Source organism: Lactuca sativa, chromosome 9, assembly GCF_002870075.4.
Source record: "Lactuca sativa cultivar Salinas chromosome 9, Lsat_Salinas_v11, whole genome shotgun sequence".
In the NCBI taxonomy this organism is placed as follows: domain Eukaryota; kingdom Viridiplantae; phylum Streptophyta; class Magnoliopsida; order Asterales; family Asteraceae; genus Lactuca; species Lactuca sativa.
In genome coordinates this window covers 142,014,093-142,021,516 of record NC_056631.2, presented here as the reverse complement: position 1 = coordinate 142,021,516, position 7,424 = coordinate 142,014,093, and positions in this window count along the sequence as shown.

The window sequence follows — 7,424 nt, the reverse complement described above, 5'->3', positions numbered from 1 at the left end:
TAACATTAATCCTAAGAATTAAAAAAATTATCACACAAATAAACTAACTAATTTAGTTTTTTTTTGTTAAACAGGTGAACACTGGAGTCATTGAACTCAACTATGTTCTGATTAGCAGCAAAACTAACGATCCCACAGATGGGCGATACACCATCTGAACATGAGCCATGTTGAATGTCAATTATTGGCTCCCTTCTTGACCAATGCCATGAGAAATGCTGTAAATCTCCATGTTGAATGCCAATAGCATGGGGCAATACAAATAATTGTCATCGGACTTTTCACGAGTGTCGAGTGTCTTTATATGCATAAACTCTAAAATCCAACAACCACAACCACCCAGAGTTTCTGGAGGACAACCCGCCCAAGAAGACAAACTTAGTAAATTTACATCAAGAAGACAACAAACAACCTAAAATCAATGAAGTTGTGAATCAAGAAATTCCAATGTTCTTTCACATAAGCATTTAATCGAGCACATGGTATGCATCGATGCTTCTAACATTGTTTCTATTCAACAATTGTGCTGCTAATTCCAAATCTCCAACTTCGATATATTCATTTGGTTTGGAATTGACATCGATAGATTCCAATTTCTCCTAATGCCAATTCTCCAACTTCATACACATTTCAACATTGAGAAGAAAAAACCGAAGACATTCATACAAATTTCAATTCCTGTGAATTTATTGAAAATCGATTTCAAATACACAACCTTTACTTGATGTTGTTATTGACAAGTTTAACGGTGGCCTGCAAAGGAGACCGCGATGTGCGACGGTGGCGTAGGTAAAAAAGAAGGCAACGATAGAGCACAAGTCTTGGAGTTTCAATAACGAAGGAGATGGAGCAGTGGTCGGAGGTCAAAGAGGAGCACAAGTCTTGGAATTAATCAATTATGGTGTACAAGTCTTGGAATTGATCGAGTGCAATTGCTGGGTTTAGACACGCTAGCGTTTTGAAGGCATCGTAGGTCGACGGAGATGGGGCATGAGCAAAAGGAAAATGGTAACCAAAAACATAGGGAAAAGAATGATGAAGGCAACGTAGGGAAGAAAAAAAATAAGTTTTAGCATCCTACATCGCCACGATAGATTTCTATGAGGGAAAAAATTTTCTATAAAAGGGAGAATGTATCTATCCACCTAAGATAACCCAAGCCAAGTATATTTTAGGCAATCGGCTCCTTTGAGTTGGCTGGTTTGAGCCATTTTGGTCTGATTTTGGGTCCGAGTTTGGCCGAATTAGTCCGATTTGGACCGTCTTTGATCGATGTTGAGAAAGACCAATTAATTAACCCTCTAACACCTATTCGTAAGCGGTTGGAGGCTGCCAAGCGCCTAGGCACCGATTAATCGGCCACCTAGACCGATTTTTGCAACACTAGATTTTTGTAATAAAAAAAAAATTGAAAATAGAAAATTTGTAACACCTAAAGTTTGGAAGGCCAAGAAAGGAAAGAAAACCCTAATTTTAAGGGGCGACTCGACTCGGCGAGTCCAATGAGGAACTTGGCGAGTCCGAGCGGGATCCGGGTCGAGGAGTAAGTGACCGACTCGGCGAGTCGGCCAAGGTGACTCGGCGAGTGTGGTCTGTGCGAGGAAAACCCTAAATTTGGGACTTGGAGCCTTTATAAACGCCTTAATCTCCTTCTTAGGGTCCCTTTACTGCCTCTTGCACCCATAGCATCGAACCCCAAGCCCCATTGTTGCCCATTCAAGCTCCCAAGCCATATTGAGTGTCTTGAAGGAAGAAGAAGAAGGGGAAATCATTGAAGTTCAAGGATTGGCCTTGGATCTGAAGATTGGGGAACCTTTCTAAGACATTGAAGGTATTAAGTCGTTTCTCTCCTTTAGATCTTCTATAGTTGTGATATTTGGGGCTTTTTAAGCCATAGTTAGCCACCCTTATGGGTTAGAAGCCGGATCTGGAGTTGCTACTTCAGATCCAAGTATGTTATGGTCTGGAGAAGCATAAAGTATCAGCCCTTGAGTCGATTTTGAAGCCCCTTGGCCTTAAACCCTAGTTTATGGTGTATTTTGCCTAGATCTCCATCTCTACACGTAAAGTTTGCAACTTTACATGGGGGATAGGCTTGGGAAGGGTAGATCTATAGTTTGGAGTCCATGCATGACTCAAAAGTCCTCTGCATGTATGTAGATCTGATTGGACTCGGCGAGTCCTTCGAGTGGACTCGGCGAGTAGCATGAAGATGAGGAGGAACTCGACGAGTGGGATGAACAGCTCGTCGAGTCGGATGAAGTTGAGCATGAACTCGGCGAGTTGGATGAACAACTCGGCGAGTTGGATGAAGATTGCCTTGTACTCGGCGAGTCTGTTCTTGGACTCGGCAAGTCAGGTCGCGAAGCCCCAAACCCTTCAAGTTAAGACTCGAATCAGTGAGTCGGGTGGAGACTTAGCGATTTGGACAGGTCAGGACCCAAAAATCATTGGACTCTACGAGTCATGGACTGACTCGGTGAGTCGTGTCGCGAATGGAAGGACCTTGAGTATATGAACTCGGCGAGTCAGTAAGTGGACTCGGTGAGTAGGGTTGACCTGGAAAGGTTGACTTTGACCAGGACTTTGACTTAGACCGGAATTGACTTGGTTGGCTGTTGGGGGTCAGTTAGACTAAGTGTTGCATTGATATTGATAGATTGGGGAGCAAGTAGAGCAGGAGTTCAGTGAGTGGTCGGGCAGCAGCTAGTGGGATCATCAGCAAGTTCAGCCATTGCAAGTGAGTTTCCCTTTGTGTGAATGGGTCTAAGGCCACAATGCTGGCCCATGTAGTTATGAGTAGAAAACCTGGGGGTTAGTCCTAGGCACAGTATGCTAGTATGATATTCAGGACGAGGTCCAATGATAGCGGGCGGGTGCCCAAGGATTGGTTTCTATGATAGTTTATACTTGTTGTCAGTGTGATACATGTATGTGCTTGGTAGGGAGGTGGGTGTGGGCGAGGTCCCGTATCTCACCGATAGCAGAGTGTGGATGGTGTTCCGCATCTCATTAGCAGCAGAGCAGGGGTGAGGCCCAAGTTAGGGAAGGAGTGAGTGTGGGCTGGGACCGTATCTCACTATCAGTAGGAGCATGGACGGGGTTCCATGTCTCATCAGTAGCAGGTCAAGGGCGAGGCCCAGGGTAGGCGAGGCCTTAGGACATGATCCATTGTATATGTTTAGCGTATGTTTTACATAATGATTATGTGCTATTATGTGTTAGTGGGCGAGGCCCTGAGACAGACGAGGCCTAAGTGAAACATATATGTGTTAGTGGGCGAGGCCCTGAGACAGGCGAGGCCTAAGTGAAACAGATCTGTATCCGAGCGGGGCTCGAAGCCAGGTGGGGCCTGGAGCGACGGGGCCGTTGTAGTGGGCGAGGCCCGAGGTAGGGGGCGAGGCCCAGGATAGCGGGTGTGGCCCAGTATGTGCAGTATGTGTTTATGCATGGTATGTGGTAGAGTGGGGAACTCACTAAGCTTCGTGCTTACGGTTTTCAGTTTTGGTTTCAGGTACTTCCGGTAGCTGATGATGGAGCTCGGGGTGATCGCATGGCACACACCACAGATTTGTCAGCCTGAGAATGTTTTACTCTGATAATGATCATGTGTTTGAAAACTATTACTTTGATTATGTTTTGAATCGATGATTTTACTTTAAGTAATATTTTATTAAAAGAAATTTTTTGTCTTAAATTTTGGGACGTTACAAAAATACCAAGGACAAATATATCTTTATAAACAGTATTGAGAATTTTGGACAAAACACACAACAAAATCAAACTTTTGGACCAGTACACGAATCCAAACCTTTTTGGACAAAACTTGAGAGTTATGATATAACACAAGGCTCATTCTTGCAATTTTGTCTTTTAAAAAAGAACTGACAGCCAATAATTGAATGGGTACACGACAAACTCTCATGGAAAGCAAAATATCTATCGATTGGGGGGCATCCAAAATATGCTAGTTAATCTTAGGAGCCTCTTATTGTATTATTTCTCAAGTTTCAAAACACCAATTTATTGGGATAGATCTATAGAGGGTCCCGAAGGACCCCATGTATGTACTCAATTTTTTCGTATTAATGTAAAAAAATCTATTATTTTGAACCTATAAAAACGATTATATTATTACTCTAGTTTAGTAACGTAATTAAACTTTGATATGGTTTGAGTTGTCACAACATGATGGATTAAAGTTCTAGTTTGTAATAGGTTTGGGTTCAATTCCAACTGTAACAAAAATACCATTTTATTTAACCCTCATTTTTTTTTCTTATTTTAGGTATACCCTTTATCATAGGGATGAGACTTAGAACCGGAAACCAGAATCGGACCGGATCCGAAACCGTTAGAACCAGAATATATAAAACCAGTTTCGGTTCTGGGTTTAAAAATTGACTTTATCCGGGTTCCGGGTAATCTGGATTTGGGTCTATCGGGTCCGGGTAAACCGGGTCTAAAAACCGGAACCGGTGTTTGGAACCGGAACCACTTTTAGGGTCGGAACCAGTTTTTGTGAAACGTTTAAAAGATGCATATCTCATTCGTTTCAACTCGGATTGACATAAATTTTTTTCCAATATGTATTTTAGAGTTTGTAGATGATTTTAGACTATAAATTTGCTATTTTTAGTTTTATATTCATTGACTTACACTCCCCAAAGTCGAGATATCAAAGCTGGCAGTTTTTAGTTTTTTAGTTTTTTTGTATTCGGTGAAAGTTTTAAAACACGTATATCTAATTCGTTTGAAGTCGGATTGACTTGTGGTTTTTTTCCAACATGTAGTTTAGAGTTTGTACATGATTTTAGACTATAAATTTGTCATTTTTAGTTTTATATTCATTTACTTACACTCCCCCAAAATTGAGATATCAAAGCTGGAAGTTTTTTGTTTTTTAGTTTTTTTGTATTCGGTGATAGTTTTAAAACATGCATATCTAATTCGTTTGAAGACGGATTGACATGTGGTTTTTTTTCCAACTTGTATTTTACAACTTGTACATGAGTTTAGACTATAATTTTGTCATTTTTGGTTTAATATTAAATGATTTACAGTCCTCCGAAGTCGGGATATCAAAACTAAAAATTTTCAACTTTTCAACTATTTGTTTTTGTAATTTGTATTCTGTGAAAATGTTAACACATGCATATCTCATTTGTTTAAAGTCGGATTGACATGAGGTTTTTTCTAGAGTGTATTTTAGAGTTTGCACATGATTTTAGACTATAATTATGTTAATTTTGGTTTCTTATTCAATGAGTTACAATCCCCCAAAGTCAGGATATCAATATGAAAATTTTCAAAATTCAACCCACTAAGTAGTAAGTAATTACCAAAAAATTCCGGTTTTTCCGGGTTTTCCGGTTCTAAACCCACTTTATCCGGTTCCAATCTACCCACTTTGATGTTTCTGGGTTTTCTGGTTCTAGACCCACTTTACCCGGTATCGTACCCGGAACCGAACTCGAACCGGTTCCTATATACCAGTCTGGTTTCCGGTTCTACAAAATATCGTTAACCAGTTCTGGATTTTCCGGATCTGGGTCCATCCGGTCCGGGTTTGGACCCACTTTCATCCCTACTTTATCATAAAAAGAGTCTAAATTACATAAGACCTATATTCATGGCATCTTTAATTTAACCTGCAATGCCTTCTGTCAATTTAAATTGCTTATTTTATTCCATTTAATATTACATATATTTACTTAATCAATTATATAACTACTAAAAACGATTAATAAGTAGAAATGAAGATTTTATATATATATATATATATATATATATATATATATATATATATATATATATATATATATATATATATATATATATATATATATATATATAGATGTTGGTTCATTTGAGATAAAAAAAATTAGAGATTGCGAGATATATGTATAACCGTTTGATGTGCTTATGTTTGTTTCTGAAACTATGCGGTGACATATTTGTAATTATATTGGTAACTAACTTATTAAACTAACGCCGTTAATTTACGATTGTGGGGCTATTGTTGTAATTTTTCAAAGATTGATATGATTTTTGCAGGCTACGATACGTTAACCGCCAATTGTTTTCTTTTCTTTCTCAATCAAAGTCTCACTTCGAACTCTCAGGAAACCATCTTTTACTTTCTTTATCGTATTTTGCCCTAATTTTTGTTTCTTACCTGTTATTGAAAAATCAGTAAATGTCTCCAGGAGAAAATATAAACGAAGTCGCATGTTCGTTAATCAAAATGAAATGTTAGAATGCGAGTTATTTTTCATTTTATTGATAATGCATGTTTTTATTAATTAGTTAACTGTCGTTTTATGTTGATAATTGTGTTTTTTTGTTTTGATTCAGTCGGTTTTCGTCATTTTAACTTGATTTTGATGATTGTCTCGTTTAGAGTTGATATGCTTTTTATTATGTTTGTTTGTGGTGGTTTTTGATGTAGAAGTATGTTCGAAAAAAATTCGAAAATCAAAAAAATATCGAATGCGGTAGAAGTGCTGTTATTTCCGAAGGTACAGTTCAAAAAAAAATCATCTATGATTAGAAGTAGAAATAAACATATAACTTAATGTTTGAAGTTATTTGTTGTAATCATAACTGATTTTTTTGATTTTTCCAGTGTATTAAACATAACATTTAGTTATATGTTTATTTCTAATTCTAATCATAGATGATTTTATATGTTTGTTTATAATCATTGGTAAATAGTAATGATAAATATATTTTTATGTCTCAAACATGAATATAAAGTTATTTTTGTAATCATAACTGATTTTGTGGTTCTTTTAAGTGGATTGTATATAACATTTAGTTAAATTTTTATTTATTGTTCTAATCATAAATGATTTTATACGTCTGTTTATAATCATTAGTGAATAGTAATGATAAATGTATGTTTTATTTGTTACTAACACTATGTTTGTAATGAAAATTGTAGTTAAAAAAGGGAATGTAGATAGCTCAAGGAAGACACGGTCATCTTCCAAAAGAGAAAAGGCGAATGAGGTGTCGCAAACACGTTCAAAGACATCTAAAAAAAAGTTATTGAACAACCAAAAGTGAAGCTGAGGGTTAAGGTCAAAACTGTAAGTAAGAAACGTGAACTATCTGATGAAGATGATTCAGATTCTCAGAGTCGTCCTGGATCTTCAAAGTGACCAAAGAGAGAAACTAAATTTTAGAAGAAAGATAAAAAAATCTGTTGTTATAAAAGAATTTCCTTCATTAAAGAATATATGTTCACCCGGGTCATTGTTGGGTGTTATTCAAGGTTTAAGTAGAGAACAGAAGGATTGTGTTAGGGCTATGGGATTTGGGAGTTTGTTAGGGATGAAGATGATTGACGTACCGTTGAAGATTGTTTATTATGTTCTTGATCATTTTAATTTTGAATCTTTAAAGGTGGAGTTTGATAA